Here is a 16,269-nt window from a genome sequence, read left to right as displayed (position 1 = left end):
TGTTAATTTGGGGAGTAAATAATCTCTTGTTAAGGTCTAGGTCATACAAGCAGTTTTAAGCCAGAGGACAATTCAAAATATAAACTAGTTTCATCCTGAGTCCACAATCAGCTAACTGATTTTATGGTTAATCTTATTACAGAGGACAAGTGCATCTTCACTTCTACTCACAAGTACCCAGGGGTCAAAACAAGGGGTAACACTACTAAGAGACAAACTCATGATTCTAGGGGTCGTGACCAAGCTTGAGGGTGGAGAACATCCATCTTTGGAAACCCTCCTTGATAGGCCTATAGGATTTATGTGTTGGAAAATGCCTATAGTAACCAACTTTGAGAACAGAGGTCCTTAAAATCTTTCATAATCATAGATTGTCTTAATCTCGTGGGGTTAAAAACTTAGCAATAGAAATTTTTTGTGTGTAGCCACTACCCTTGATTGTAACCATGAATAATAAACAATGTTGTATAGTAGTTAACTTCTTGTCCATCTATTAAACTATTTGATGACCAAGGACACTATGGTATGCCACGATCACAAATAAGATGCATAAAAATCATAGAGACATGATTCTTAGTCATATATGTATATATGTGGATGTGAAACTTTACACATGTTGTCATTATATTTATTATTCCTAAATGCTTATGAATGGATACCAAGTGAAGTCCTCAATGGATGTAATCCATGTTTTTCTTCCTTGTACTTGTGTTCCATAGATTTTATGGCTATTTATAAACATCATCGGTCCCTAATGAGTTTTAGCAGGCCCTCTGAGTTTGTAACAAGCACTCAATGGCATTCTTCATTATTTCCCCAATACCAATTGGTGTGCATTTTATCCACCTTAGTGTGGATTTCTCTTCATGGTAATGACTTTATATGTATCCCAAATAGGTGACCTTGCTTCCTAAAACCCTATTTGAAGGGCATCACATTGGTTTCCTCCCTCTTATAGTGAGGAAATATTTTATTCAATGGTTCTGCACAGAAATTAATTGTTACATCAAAGAAATCAGATAAGGATTGATTGGCCAAATTTATGGGGTTATAAAGTTAACCATATTCTATGGTAAGGCCTACAATATACCATGTTAAAACTCCTTTTCCTCTCTTGGTATGATTTGATCATGGCCTGAAGTCCCAAATAGCCTAACAACTACCTTACCAAAACTTCAGATAAATGCTCGAATGCCTATAATATCACCTATGTTTTATTTCATAGCACCATTGGCAGGAGGTTGTGATTTCATGCATTTCATATTGTATTTGGAAGCTTGGGAATTCCACATTATATATTGTGGAGTTTACTTTCTATAGTATCAAATGGAGTTCCTAAAATAGTCACACAACTAGTTACCCAACCTAATCAGGGGTGATATGGAAGACTGTGTTATTGCCAAATGTTTCTCTTCTTGTCAGTTCCATAGAACTTAATAGTAAGGATTTTTCATTATAGGTATACTTATGGTTGCTTCCATTTGATGAATTAAAGAAAAGAAGACCTAAATTTTACTACTAAATAGTGTATCTTTTGTTGACTATACAAGGCTAATGTATACAATACTATCTATGTTTCTCCATGTCTGGTTCATTGATATGATCATACATAGATGTAGAGTAGTTTCCTCTTGGTTTTGGAGTAGACTCACCAACCTTGATAGCTATTCTTGAGACTGTGCAAATAGGAATACCATTTATTCTTCCTTTAGTTTCACTGGTGATGTGTTTTCTTAGGATGGTAGAAAATCATTCAACAACTGGTTGTCCTAATAGTTGTTATGCATAAGGCAACAAAGAAAACTAAAATAATTATTCTAACAGTCTACAACAACTTTGTAATTCCTTTATCAACCAAGGGGTCTACTTTAGCCCTTGATGCTAATTCCCCTTGTCATTTTCAATTTTGGTTCTACTGGAGAATTCTAAGTTGGGTGTCACCACATAATTGAACTACAAAACATATATCTTCTCAAAGGATTTAGACACAAATCTTTGTTATGTACTTTCATCACCCTTCTGGCATGGGGTTTCCTCATTTTCATTTCCTTTCTGCTTCAAAGGGTTATCCCATCTTTACGACATTTTGAATCTTAGGGGAAAAATACAAGGCACCTCTATTTGGATGTTTAAAGTTTTCCAAATTCATATTCCAAGAGATGTTATTATCAAACCTGTCATCGATTTCAACATAATGATTTTCTATTTTGGTCCTGAAATAATTGCCAAGATTCTCCGAATTGTAGGCCTGCTCCTCATATTTGTTGCTTGTGCATTATTGGTGTTCTCCTGTTGTAGCAACTTTATGTTCTTGATATATGTTGTTGAAATTACTAGGGCCATTCCTTATTTCAATTACAACAGTACTTTTATGCTCCAATTTCAAATAAAAAACTATTGTCTCTATATGTTTCTGTTTCTAAAAATCATATTTCAAGTCACCAATATTTATAACCTCTTGGTCAATGGACTGTTCAGTTATGCAACAATAATCTCATTGTGCATATTATGTATCATTGACGACAAGGGATCTCATTGCATCCAGTTCTACATTGTTTCCATAGTAATCATCGGCCCCCCTATCAATATTTTCACCATGACTCTCATCATCCACATCATAACAAGGGTATCCATCAATGTCTTTCGAATTTAATTTTTCTTCACTTTTAATTGACAACATTTTCGCTCAATGGTATTAATTTTGGGGCCCTTGGGGAAATAATTTTTTGTCAATCTATTTTCTAGTCTCTCATCTCTATTCACATCACTTTTCTTGCCCATTATCTAGCATGGAGATATGTTACTGGAACTCTTGTTACCAATAGGAAGGGGGAGGATAGATTTATCCCTGGAGTGAACAACATGGATCAATCCAAATTGTGGGCATAAGTTCTCCTTCAAAGCAATAAATTCATTATCAAAACCTAAAGTATAAATCTAGGAAGTCTCATGTTTCTCTTCCTGACTTGAAGCATCAATGCTCTCATTTGTGTGGAGAGCAACATTACCTTCTTTAAAAAAATTATTATCTTTATAGTGGAACTCATGAACACCTACAATTCCATCATGCCCAATTTTTGTCCATAAATAATTGGTAGAATATGAATTCCTTCTTTGTTAAAAAATCCTTCTATGCAAGACAAATAAATAGTGGTTATTTTTTCTACGCCACAATATAGGACATGAATGCATTGAAAGAATGACCCGTAGTTGACTTTTTATTGTCCAAGTACCTATCCACTCCTAGCCAGTGAAGCTAACCTACTTGAAACTATCATTCCTTACAAACTATACACAAAATTAGGAAGTTCCTTTAACATATATGATGATCCTCTTCTCAGCGTTCTAGTGCCCAAGTTTTGGATAAGTAATAAGCCAAGAAATAATACTCGCATGATACCTTAAGTTTGTTATGGACCATGGTAGCTATCAAATACATCAAGTTTCCAACTAATTGTCTATACGAAATTTAATTTACATACTTGAAGTCTTCCCTTGCAGTCAACTTAGGTCCATCTAATTTTCTTTTTGCCAAACTTCAATGCCAATACAATAATGAAAAAGGCTAAGGTTAGTATTATTAAATTCTCTACCTAGATGTGCTTTAACATATTCATTAAGTTCATTTTTGCTACTTTTAATTAGAAAATAATCAAACTAAGTTTAGGTCATCACCTTTAACCTCCACATACAAGTTGGATTAGAGGGACTTTGCTTGAAACTTATAGCTACAGGATGCTCATCAATCATGAAAATACCATGCTTTAGGGGCCTACTTCAAGGCACAATGCAGTTTTACCAACATGAAAACCTTTTGTTCTTTTTCATTAATGGGAAAGCCTTGTTTCCATTGCTTACACACTTCTCCAAACATATCTCCATTAAGAAAATAATTTTCAACATCCATCCGAGATACCTTCTAGCCACACTAAGTAGTAATATATAAGATTATTCTCATAGTAATAAGCTTCACTAGAGGAGAAAATGTTTCTCTAGTCAATTCTTTCATTTTGTACAAATCCATTCACAACCAAACTGCTCTTGTGTTTGCTTGTCAATACTCACATCATCCTTATACTTTGTCCTATAAAACCTACTTACAACCTATTTCTTGTTTCCCTTGGGGAAATTTTTGAATTTCCAATTGTTGTTCTTTGACAAGGAATTATATTCCAGTTGCATTGCATTGATTCATTATTTCTTTCTATCTAATTCTCCATGCCTCCTCTGGTTTCATATTTTTAATAGCCTTTATTAGACTACTATTCATCAGAATTCAAATACATAGCTGTATGAATTTCTTTTGCCTAAAAAGTATTACAAAGACCTTTCTCTTTTAGTGTGCTCATTTCCTTCTGATTCCATATGCCTTAGAATATATCTAAAAGAATTAACAATGGCTTTTTGGGTTGGTGAAAGGAGGGAGTTCTAATTACCTCCAACAAGTTTCCAAGTCACATCAATGACACTTGTGATTTTTCTTGTGTGTTTTTCATCTGTACTTGTTGGGGCCAGGGGCAAGTTCTGGGTGACCTTGGCAAAAGAGATACCCCTTTCTTGTGGCTTCTTACCCAAAGGACTCCAATTTAACTATTGTCAGCTGGCTACAATACTATTAAAATCCCTTAGATTGGAGATGTACAAGCTATCTTCATTACGAAAATTGGATTACTTGTAAATTTATGTCTCTTAATTGCTTGAATGTCCACCTTAATAACTCCAACGTCTCTTGGATTTGATATTCTTACATTTCCTGAATCTTCGTTCCCATTGCTGAGACCTCAGAGTCTTCTAGTATAACAGTGTCAATGATTGACTGATTGTTCTTGATTTTAGGATGAGGTCCTTTCCATAGGTTTAGAAGTGGGAGTTCTCTTTCATTAGCATGTAAGCTAGTTTTTTTCCACTAGAACTATTGGTTCAACATCTTATTTGATCTCTTCTTATAGAAAATTCTTAGTATGGTCTGATGAAATTTCCTTAAAGTTGTTTCCAATTTGTTTCCTTAAAGTTGTTTCTAGTAGTGATACATTTTTGATATAGAGTTATTTACAGTCTGAGTGAGGTGGGAAGATCCTTCAATATATGGTGCTTGCGTATAAAGGATTTTTTATGTACAATAGTGGTGAATTAAATCTAGATGGCCAATTGGATGCAATTGAAAACATGGACACTAGAGGTAAAATATTGAAATTAAAAAATATGCAACCTCAAGCTTGGTGACTACACTTTAGCTTGGAAACCTTGAAGGTGCATATCAGTCTCACTTGGAAACCTTGGGGTGCATATCAGAACATGGTTCATATTGTTCTGTTATAGTATTAATTTAGCCAAATTTTCTCTGTTTATGCGAAATAAGGGTGAAAGTATAGAAACCTATCTCGTTTAAGATGAGGATGGTGGTTGGGTACAATGTTAATAGCTTTTCCTAATACAATCTTACAAAGGAGAATGACTTTCACATTTTTATTAAGGATTACATCTCCACTTCCAGTGTTACATGGTTTTTTCCTTTGATGCAAAATCACTCTTTAAGGTACAATAGTATTTTTGGTCATCTGCTTCCTTTGTGGTCTTTGGCTTGCAGAACTCCATAAGATTTGATATTTCTACTCCTTTGTTATGATTTCTAGTTTTGACTTCCATTTTCATTTACAAATATATAATATAAGTTTCATTTCATTTCACGTTCTAACAAGTTATAATGAATGCCTGGGAACATTTTTTTTGAAGGATTAGGGAGAGGAACAAGGGAAACCATGAACTTGAATGTTGGGGATGTTGCAGTGGAAATTATTTAGTCATTGATTATACGCGAGGACAATTCTTTAAGGTTTGACACGGTAAGAGAAAATAATTATAATTTAAATTTTCTGTTATTGTTAAACGTTTCTCTTCAAATATTGAAAATGGACTGATTATAAGGGCCAAATTGACAATAAATAATGATTTTTGAGTTAGAAAAATACCCAATTTTTGTTTTAACTTTTAACAAGAATCTTTTTTTGTAAGTTCTTCCTCTTGCACTCTTGCATTTAATGCAATTTCCTTGATCAAATCTCTACTATTTAATAGGTAGGGAAATATCTTAGGAATCAAGATTTTTCTTTTTTTCCTCTATTTGAAGTGCTTCCAGAAACACACCCTAAGGGGCTTCAATGCATAACATAGACTTCCTTTGGTTTATATTCTAGGTCCGAGGACTATCTATTCCACTAATTTCGCATGGGGCTTGCACTTGGCCACATCCCTTTTTCACATTCCATTCTCACTGTGCTCTACCCCGCTCAAATGGAATGCTCGTAGATAGCTAAACACTTCATCAATCTCACCAGTGAATCAAGGCTCTGTTGGCTCTGTTAGGAATTTTATATACCAGATCAAATGAGACTTGGTAGTCCTATTGTAGACGTGATCACAGGACATGGATCCCAATCAAATTCCAGAGAAGAGGGACAATTTCTTTGAAATTAAGTAATTATTTCATTTTTGTGAAGGTTTTTTCATTAGTGCCAGAATTTTTCTACCTTAATATTTTGCATATCGTTTCTCATTCAGACTATATCAAGTTTGATGAGAAGAATGGTGTTATTGAGAACATTTTCATAGAATTCAAAATTGATTTCAAACCCAACTATTTTTAGATTTTGTGCTACTCATGGCTAGATCTTTCACTTTTATAACATGTTCTCTGAGAGACAAGCGCTCGAGAATATTGATGGACTTGATTCAGAAACCATTACACTTCCATGAAGCATGAGGTAGCATCACAATGTGCACCCAAAATTTATGCCATATTTTGCTGCACTCCCAAAATCATTTCACACAGGTACTACTATGAATAGCTATAAAATGTTGTCAAAGTGTAATTTTCCATATTTTAGTTTGGTAGGGAGGGGTCCAATTTAGAAAGTATTAGCTCTGAGTCTTTGCATGCTTTTTGATTGGACTGAGTTTCAACATTGATGCACTCACTTCTTTGGAGGTACACTTCTGCTGGAAGAAATTATACAGTAAAAGAAGTTATCCCAGAGTATTCTAGTTATGAAAGTGACATATTTTTTCCTTGCTAGTTCAAGGATAAGAAATAGGAGATTTTGAAGAAATCTCATATTTTGAAGACCTTTCAATTTGATTGCCTACCAATTTCTCAATTTTTACCTCATTTTTCTCTGAGTTACAACATCTACATACACAATATGAAACCCTATGCTCCACATCATTTGCAAGTAATCCAGAAATATTTTCTCTAGAGTTTGATATATGGAACCAGTTTCTCTGGGCTTGTTAGCTTTGGTACTCAAATAAAATTAAGGTTGCTTTTCTAGATGGCAAGTTCAAAACATGCTTGGTACCTGTGGCATGTCTTCTTAATCATTCAGTGTGCTATTCTTTATAAGTTGTTCTATATTGTGCTGAAGATGACATTGTTTTAGTTGTTATTTATAATTTGAGATTACAACTATTGTAGTTGTATCCACATGTGATGCGCTACAACACAATAGATACAAAAACGGATTCATGAAAGTTGTATGTATCATGCCCGTGCTAATCTGGACAGCAGTGTTACCTGAGCTGTGGACCTATTCGAAGTTCTAATCTAATCACTTTCTATGGATTTTTTCTGAAAGGATAAAATCCTTATGCCACCATCCCCTTTGGTAAAGTTCATATTTTGTTTTTCTTTTGGATTTGCTCATCTTTTCTAATATGGAATATTTTTAGTTCCAGAGAAGAACCAAATTTGTATAGGATATATTTTGGTTTCTCATATGGTGTACCTTAATTGGTTAAGGTTTTGGTTTTTTATTTCTATTTTTTAAACAACATTGGAATTGAAAAAATGAGATTTTAGTTTACAATAACAATGGAGTGTGAAATTGCAATATCATCCTTTCCTAAAGAACGTTAAATTTGAAAAAAAAAACTTACCACCACAATGACAAAGGATAAGATTAGATTTGTGAGATGGCAACATCAAAGGATAAGATTAGATATGTGATATGGAAATGTTCAGAGGGTCAAACATTATTGAATTCATTTCTCCATAACAAGGAATATTGTAGCAGGACAAGCCAATTGTGTCTGTTGTGATGCTACAAATGTTTCCACAAGCCTTAATAGCTATTTAGTGTGTTAGTTACAAGTGATTTTTGTTACGTTGGAATTCATGTTTGTGAAATAATAGCTAATATGAAGATATTGCAATTATCTATTCAAAATAAGGGAAGATGGCCTATGCGATAAGTAGTATAACAACAGTTTTCACTTCTACCTCCCTAGGTAAGATTGGAAAGGAGAGGAAGTTGGGTGCAATATCTGACAAAAATGCCAGGCAGTTGTCTTCTTTTGTTTCTTTTTCACCCATCTCCTTTAATTGCTTAACAAGAAGGAATACCATGAAATTATGTAGTGGAGAGAAGGTAATCAATCCAGGAGTTATGGAAAAGGAGTTGTACTACAACCAAGATGGGTCAGCAATAAAAAAATTGCAGGTCATAGAAAAAATGTCCATCTAAAGGGAGGTTCTTTTCACATAAAACTTTACTGTGGTATATCTTTCTTTTTCCATATACATTTCATGTTAATGTGTTGTTTGTATGTAGTTTTTGTATGACATATATTCTAGCATTTTATTATGCATCTACTAATAATATTTTCAAATTGTCTTGCAGGCAGGTGTCAACAATATTGTTGATCTTATCGGAGTCACCCTTGGACCAAAGGGAGAAAATTTTGTTTTGGAGAGAAGTTATGGTTCTTTGAAGATTGTTAATGATGGTGTCACAATAGCTAAGAATGTAAGTTGTAGATGTGGTCTGTAAATTTTTTATATTCTATGTTAGTTTTTCATGCCTAAATGTCTTATTATCTTATAACTGGGAAGAAAAATTCTCATAGTTCATAGACAACATATTTATCTTTTGATGATCTACCTGGTCTATGGAATAGCCATAGTAGAGTAATGAATCAAGCTTTAAACAGTTGAAAATAAAGGCTTGTGTGCCAGATGTTGATGAGTCAAGGTAAATTATTATTACTAGTCTAGTTAATGCATTTCAATGTTGCACCCTGCTTTTGACGGGTTGAATTAGAGGACTGAGTTGAAAATATTTTGGCCAAGTTGGTGATTGAACTACCACATCTGTTAAAATTATCCTTGGTTTAATAGTTGAAGGTGTAAAGGTAATTTATTTGTCCTTATTATTAGCTTAAGTATTTATTCATTTTTATAGGTCCTTATTGTGGTTGTTGTTTATTTATTTATTTTCCGAGTTTTCAATGCATTAGTAGGGTCAAGATAGTATTTGATTCAAAAAACAACCTTTTTGAAGATGATATTGTGATTTTCTTGTCAATTGGTATGAGCTAGTTCAGAAAAACCCAACAGATAAAGATTGTTGGTATTTTTAAGATTTGTGAATAATAATTTGAATCATTAACTGTTCCATTTGTTGCAGCTGGAGAAAATCCTATTCACATTACTAGAGGCATTGACAAGATAGTAAAGGCCCTTGTTTCTTAACTGAAATTTTTTTCAAAGGAGGTTAATGCTCACAATTTCAACCAGTTTTCTCTTTCTGTTCTTGTTGCTTCTTGACTTAGTGTACGATTGAGGTGCACTTTCATTAGGGGAATAGTTGATCCAAAACTCTCAACTATATTTTCTTGAAGACTCCAAGGTAGAATGTTGAGGATTTACTTGTGAAACATCTAGGACATATTTTATCTGTAAGGGAGTGTACATGCTAAAACTTAAGACCATGTAATCCAAATAGTTCTCTAGGTTGAAGATAGTGAATTAGCAGATGTTTCTAAAATAAATGTCAGGAATAATTATGAAATAAGAAACATGATAGTAGAGGCTATAAGTAAAGTTGGATGGAAAGGTGTTGTGACACTTGAAGAGGGGAAAAGTGTAGAAAGCAAATATGTATGTCGTTGATGGAATGCAATTTGATAGTGGATATATTTCTCCATACTTTGTTACATACAATGAAAAGATGTCCATGGAGTATGAAAATTGCAAGGTAATTGATGTGAATTAAAAAATTCTTGTTTTTTTTTCATTTTGTTTCTATTTGTTATAGCTCCTTGTAATGAAAAGAGAATGCATAGAAATCATGTGTAACATTTTTTAGAATAAACTCTCATATGAGTTGTGGAATTGTTTCCCAATTACCTTCACCAATCATATATTCATGGCACATCTGTAGAAATTCCCACTGTAGATCAACAAATTATGCAATATACTAAAGAAAAATACACGACCTACTTCTACAACAAACTTGCGTAAGCTTAATCTAATATGAGCAAGATCAAATAGAACACATATAACAGATGAAGATAAATCAATCACACATGAACACAGAAGAATACTCTGGGGAAAGCCTCAGCTAAAAGCCTCGATCTCTGTATTATCATACAAGTGGAAAGATGTTCAGATTACACAAAGAATCAGCTCACAAGCTATCCTGCTCTCTCTGCAATCGAACAAATATAGCTCACAAACTGAATAGACACAAGATATGCCTTCCCTCAACCCTCCAAGCCTTCTATTTCCTTGGGCAATTTTCCTTAGGGTCCAATGCTGCCACCTGTGTGAATTGGCCTCATCACACACTCACCAAACCCAAAATTAACTGCGCAATCTCCAAGGAATGAATTCCTTCTACATGCAAGAGATATCCTCCATGGAATATTCTTGCAACTGATAGTACACTATCCCATCATTTGATCTCAACTGGGTCTCTGTCTAAACTGACATGCATGAGTTATTTATGAGAGAATATTCAGTTATCTGAAGTGCAGCAATTACATGCATGCATGCATTAACTAGCTGAACTCACAATTAGTTCAACAAACTACTTGAACTAATCTAACTAGACTTAACTTAGTTAACTGAGTAACTAATTACAACTCAAATTACAACTCATCCTTGTCTCTTTAACTAAGGGATAAGTTCCTCAATTAATGGGATAACTGTTGCATGTCCTCACATAGACTTCATGTTTGATTTTCTACAACTAATTAACTCAAGATGACTTAGTTAATTATTTTACAAACAACTACTAAGATCAAAATTCGAATTTTACTTCTCTATTTTAGTACAGGGACTAACTAAAATAGGAAGGTATCCCAAAATTCTATTTATGGCAGTGATATTTTTAGCACTTATATATTTAGCATTTCTTGTTACTATTTTCAACACTCCCTCTCAACAAGAAAGGGATTATCAGTAACCCCATTCATGTCTCTGTGGAACTCGAACTTGCATTTTGACAATGCCTTAGTCAAAATATTTGCATCCTATTCCTCGCTTGAAACATACAGGAACAACATGATCCTCTTGACCACACAATCTTGAAGATGGAGATACTGGATATCAATGTGATTGGACCTGTCATGAAAAACTGGATTCTCAGAGAGTTTGATAAAACTCTGATTATCGCAATAGATGACAGTTGGATCCATCCTTTGACCAAACAATCCCACTAGAATCTTCTGCATCCAAATGGCCTCACATGCAGCCTAACTAGCAGCCATGTATTCAGCCTCTACTGAGCTAAGTGCAACTAACCTCTCTTTCCTGTTGTACTAGGAAACTGCAGTTGAACCAAGGTTGAAGATTCCTCAAGAAGTTCTCTTCAGATCTGATGGACTCCTTGCCCAATCCACATCTGCGAAGCCCTGAAGCTTCACTCCCTCTATCCATCTATACCACAATCCAAACTGAGATGTGCCTCTAAGGTATCAAAGAACATGCTTCGCTGTCTTCCAAAACAGCTTGGTAGGCTGAACCATATCTTGACTCAGCTGGTTCACCGCAAAGCATAAGTCTGGTCGTGTGTTCACTAGATACATAAGTGAACCCACAAGTTGCCCCTAAACAGTAGCAGCTACTACGTCACCTAAAGTAGCATCCTCCTTCCTCTAGTTCCCAGCCAGAGGAGTCTGCATGGGCTTGCACTTCTCCATGTGAAAGTGCATGAGTATCTAATTGGCATACTTGCCTTGAGACACAACTACTTCCCATCTTTCTACCACACCTCCATGCCTAGAAAGTAGTGCATAATACCCATGTCTTTCATCTCAAACTCTCTTGCAAGGTGTTGGGTAGTGGATCCCTTGCATAACAGTTTTGGGGCTTAAAGCCCACAAATTTGGGTATTGGTATTGTAAAGGCTCTATGAAGTGCGCAGAGCATGAGTTGTAATGTGTCAAGTCAAAGGGTAGTCCGCCCTAAAATATTGTAATCTAATATAGAATATGTCAGCCTACCCATGGTCTATGGACCATGGGAATGTATAAATAGAGCAAGGCTCTAAGTGTAGAAGGTATCTTTTTCTGATGTCGAAAAGTATGTGTTTCTGAATGAGATATTTGCTCTAAGTTTGTAAGTCTGAGTCGAGAGTCGTAGTAGTAGAATAGGCTCTACAGCTGTGTGCGCAGAGGCCTGGTAGAGTCCACAGCTGTGTGCGCGGACCCCTGCAGCTGAGTGTGCAGGGTGGAATTGGATTGTACTGGAACAAAAGATTAATAAAAGATAAGTGTTTTTGAAATATTGTGCATCTTCTAGTAGATTTGTGTGGTTATTCTTCTGTTATGATTTTATGCATCTCTTTAAGGTTTATGTTTGTGCGCACTAGTTACAAATATTTAATGATTGGTAAAACTAGTGAATTAAGTCAGATCTATAATAAAAACATACTAAGGATAAGGGATCTAGACAGTGCCTCTTCGCGCTCAGTAATAGGGCTACGTGAAGGTCAGATAGCTGCGCAAAGTAGTACAAGTGTGAAAGATCGGTTTGCAACCTTTCGAGACCTCATCAAGACATCCCTAGGCTACGGAAACCTGGTTCTAGCACCCTCCCATACTACCTTGGGTGAGACCTCAGTCCGCGCTCCACAGACTGTTGCCAAAAGGGTCGGTAGTTTTAGGATTTGTTTGGCTAAAACATTTCTGAACCTGGGTCAGGACCCAATAATCCAACAAATGGTTTTGTTGCTAGGTCTGGGATCTGCCTAAGGGATGTCTGATGTTAGAACACTGGAACCCTACGAAGAAGGAAATTGAAGAATGATTACATTAATGATTGGAACGACGTGAAGTGGAAAGGTCTACAAAGGTATCGAAAGGCTAGGAAGCAGTCCTTTAATTTCACCTCCGCGAGCAAGCGAGGAAGAGTGCACTCGGGTGTCTCTGAGGAGTGCAGTTAGTTTGATCGGATAGCGATTCCGTAGTTACTCTCTCCACTTATGCCACCACTCGCTTCACCTCCTTCACCTCCATCTTCGCCTACACAACCTCTACCAAACCAACAGTTCAGTATGGCAAGCGCGATTAAGCTACTCATATTCAGAGGAGTAGGAAATGAGGACCCGGATCAGTTCTGGTTCGTGGTAAGGGCAGTGTGGGAAGCACAATGGGTTACAGATGATAACTTTAAGAAGGCTACCTTGGTAAGCATGTTGTAGGATTGTGCGTTGACATGGTATATCATGCACTCGAAGGATCACCCAAATGCAGGAATATCGAAGATTCAGATTACGTTGAACAGAGAATTTAGCTGGCTGAAATCAGAGACGCAGTCAATGATCAGATTTAAGGAGATCGTGATGCTTCCAGGAGAGAACCCCTGGGATCTGGATTAGAGACTGAAGAGTATGATCCATGAGGCTAATATAAGGCTAACGGATGCGTTGCACCATGCATGGTTTGTGGCGCCTTTGACACCGCACCTGAGAATGGCGTTGTCACAGCAGAAGCTTTCGACCCATGCAGAAGCATTGGAAATGGTGATGAGGTTGCATGAAACACCGATATAAGATTTAGGATAGGGAGTCCAACAGATCCACATGCAACTACAGAACCTATGCTTGGAGATGTAGATTTTGAAGCAGGATAGGGCACCACGGCCAGAGGCACGTGAAGAAGTGTGGTGTATAAAATGTAAAGGCCAGGGCCATGATAAGGATCACTGTCCAGTATTTGCGAACTATTTGGTAGGAGGGGGACCGATGCCATTGAGACTGGAGGCACAAGCAGGGATGAGTGTGACACCCATGCTCTGGTGCGTGATCTGTCGGGTGGGAGGAAAGCACATGACGGACAACTGTCACCCGTTGGAGAAGTATACATAGACTCAGCAGCAATTGTATTATAATTTATGTATATCAGTGGGCCACGATGAGCGGACATGTCAAAGTTATGAGCTAATGATGGATAGGACCACAGCTTATCGAATGTAGACATAAACGTGAGGCCTCGATCCAATGGCAGCAATAGTGCGGGGTGGATTTCAAGGGTGAGGTCAAGGATGAGGAGGAATGGGGCCCGAAAGGGGCCGCAGACAGCTAATCTATTACAATTGCGAAGGACCTGGGCACTATGCTTGCAATTTTACCAACCCAACAAGAATATATTGTCTGTACTGTGAGCAGTTTGATCATGAGATGGTAGATTGTCCAATTTTGATTGCACAAATGTGCAAAAAATGGGTACTACAGCCTACTCCAACTCAAAATATCCAAATGATGAGGTCCGAATTGCGTGAAGAAGACCCCAACGTGAACATGATGCTCAGAAGTGGTGCGACCACAGGGAAAGATAAGGGGAAGCAGCCTGAGGAAGATACCTGGGTTTGTAAGGCTCCTACAAAGGAACCTAATTTTGACTTGGAACACGCAAAGGAAACATTTATTGAAGCTAAGAAGAGCTTCGCGGAGGCCTCTACTTCAGGCTTTAAGGATCAACTAGAGACAGGACTAGATCCTTCTATGCTAACTACCTTTTTAGAGACATGCATGAAACTGCTTCATGACAATAAGGTAGTTAAAGGACTATAAGAGCTAATCGCTAGGTGTGCAAGATCGGGTGAAGCGTATGTAGTCCAGAAACTGGGAAAGCATGCACTACGTACCAGGAGGGAAATGAGATTGACAGCACAGATTGGCGAGTATGAAATGGATCACGTAATCTTAGACTTGGGTTTGGACACGAATGTGTTACCAAAATAGACATGGGAACACATGGGCAGGCCCGCATTACAGTGGTCTCTTATTCAATTACGGATGGCGAACCAAAAAGATATTTTTCCCATGGGGAGATTGCAAGGGGTAACAGTGGATATCGAAGGTGCGAGCATGCAGACAAACTTTGAGGTAATAGAGATTGTGGATGACAGTAACCCTTACCCCACATTGCTAGGAATAGACTGGGCCATAGATATGAATGGAGTCATCAACCTAAAAAAACGGAAGATGATATTCGAGAAAAAGTCCCTACGCGTAGTAGTTCCGCTGGATCCAGCTGAAGGAGAGCGCTACACTGAACCCGTGCACAACGATGGAAGCGATGAGGAGCTGGATTGTATCTACAAGATAACCGCGCGAGACCAGGATTGGCTAAATCTGACTGCAGATGGAAGGGTCTCGTGGGAGCACGTAGGGTCCTGCCCTTCGGATTCAGACGAAGAAGATGAACGCTGGCACAATTAGTTGAGCGAAGTGACGACGCTAAATTGTAATATGATGACTAAATCACTGTGTTGCATAACAGCCCAGGCTTGAGATCTACCAACATATGATGGATTGACAGTGGTGGATGAATTCTTGAACAAGTTTGAGAGTGCAGTACCAGAGCACTAGAGGTTCGATGCATTAAAGTGGGTGCTGCATGTGACACCTGCGTGTTGGTGGGGAAAAAGTCAAGGAAACTTTGAAAACTGGCATTGTAGAGGATGATGTGGATACGGTTTGGGAAACCGGAACTATGAATAATTGAGAAATATGATGGACACGATGACCTGCGCACGCACCTCACAAAATGGACCAAGGCCTATGGAGAAGAACCTCAGCCTGAATGGGTACACTTATTCTATCATGCCCTGGATGTCATCCCAAGAAACTGGTATACCGAGATAGAACTCCGACATGGTACGAGCAAATGGGATGTCTTGCACGAGGGATTTTTGTTAACATTCTCATTTGAAGACCCATGGGTGGATACTGTTGACGATATGCTGCAAGATGTGAAAGTCGCCATTTTCGAAATACCATAGGAACCATGGGAAATAGTTCAACCAGTATGGTCACCTCAGTTAAGCCATGCCCTAAAATGTTACAACATATAAGTGGAGGATGATGATGATGACCCAAAAAATATTAATATTCTAGAAACTGAAGGGAGTCACGAGGTTCAAGGACTATCAACCGAGGACCCCGACATCACTGCAACACTGAAAATAAAGCATGTAAACATTGG

The 16,269-nt window shown here is 37.1% G+C and overlaps 1 pseudogene; it reads left to right on the top strand.

Moving 5' to 3' along the window:
• The window catches only part of LOC149190559 (ruBisCO large subunit-binding protein subunit beta, chloroplastic-like), a 76,591-nt pseudogene that overhangs the window by 28,023 nt on the left and 32,299 nt on the right, over positions 1 to 16,269 (top strand).

Source organism: Pinus tabuliformis, chromosome 3_1 (genome assembly GCF_031772625.1).
Source record: "Pinus tabuliformis cultivar Carrire ecotype Pingquan chromosome 3_1, CPIR1, whole genome shotgun sequence".
NCBI lineage: Eukaryota > Viridiplantae > Streptophyta > Pinopsida > Pinales > Pinaceae > Pinus > Pinus tabuliformis.
Note: the sequence above shows the minus strand (reverse complement) of the source record. Positions and strands in the feature narration are given on the sequence as shown.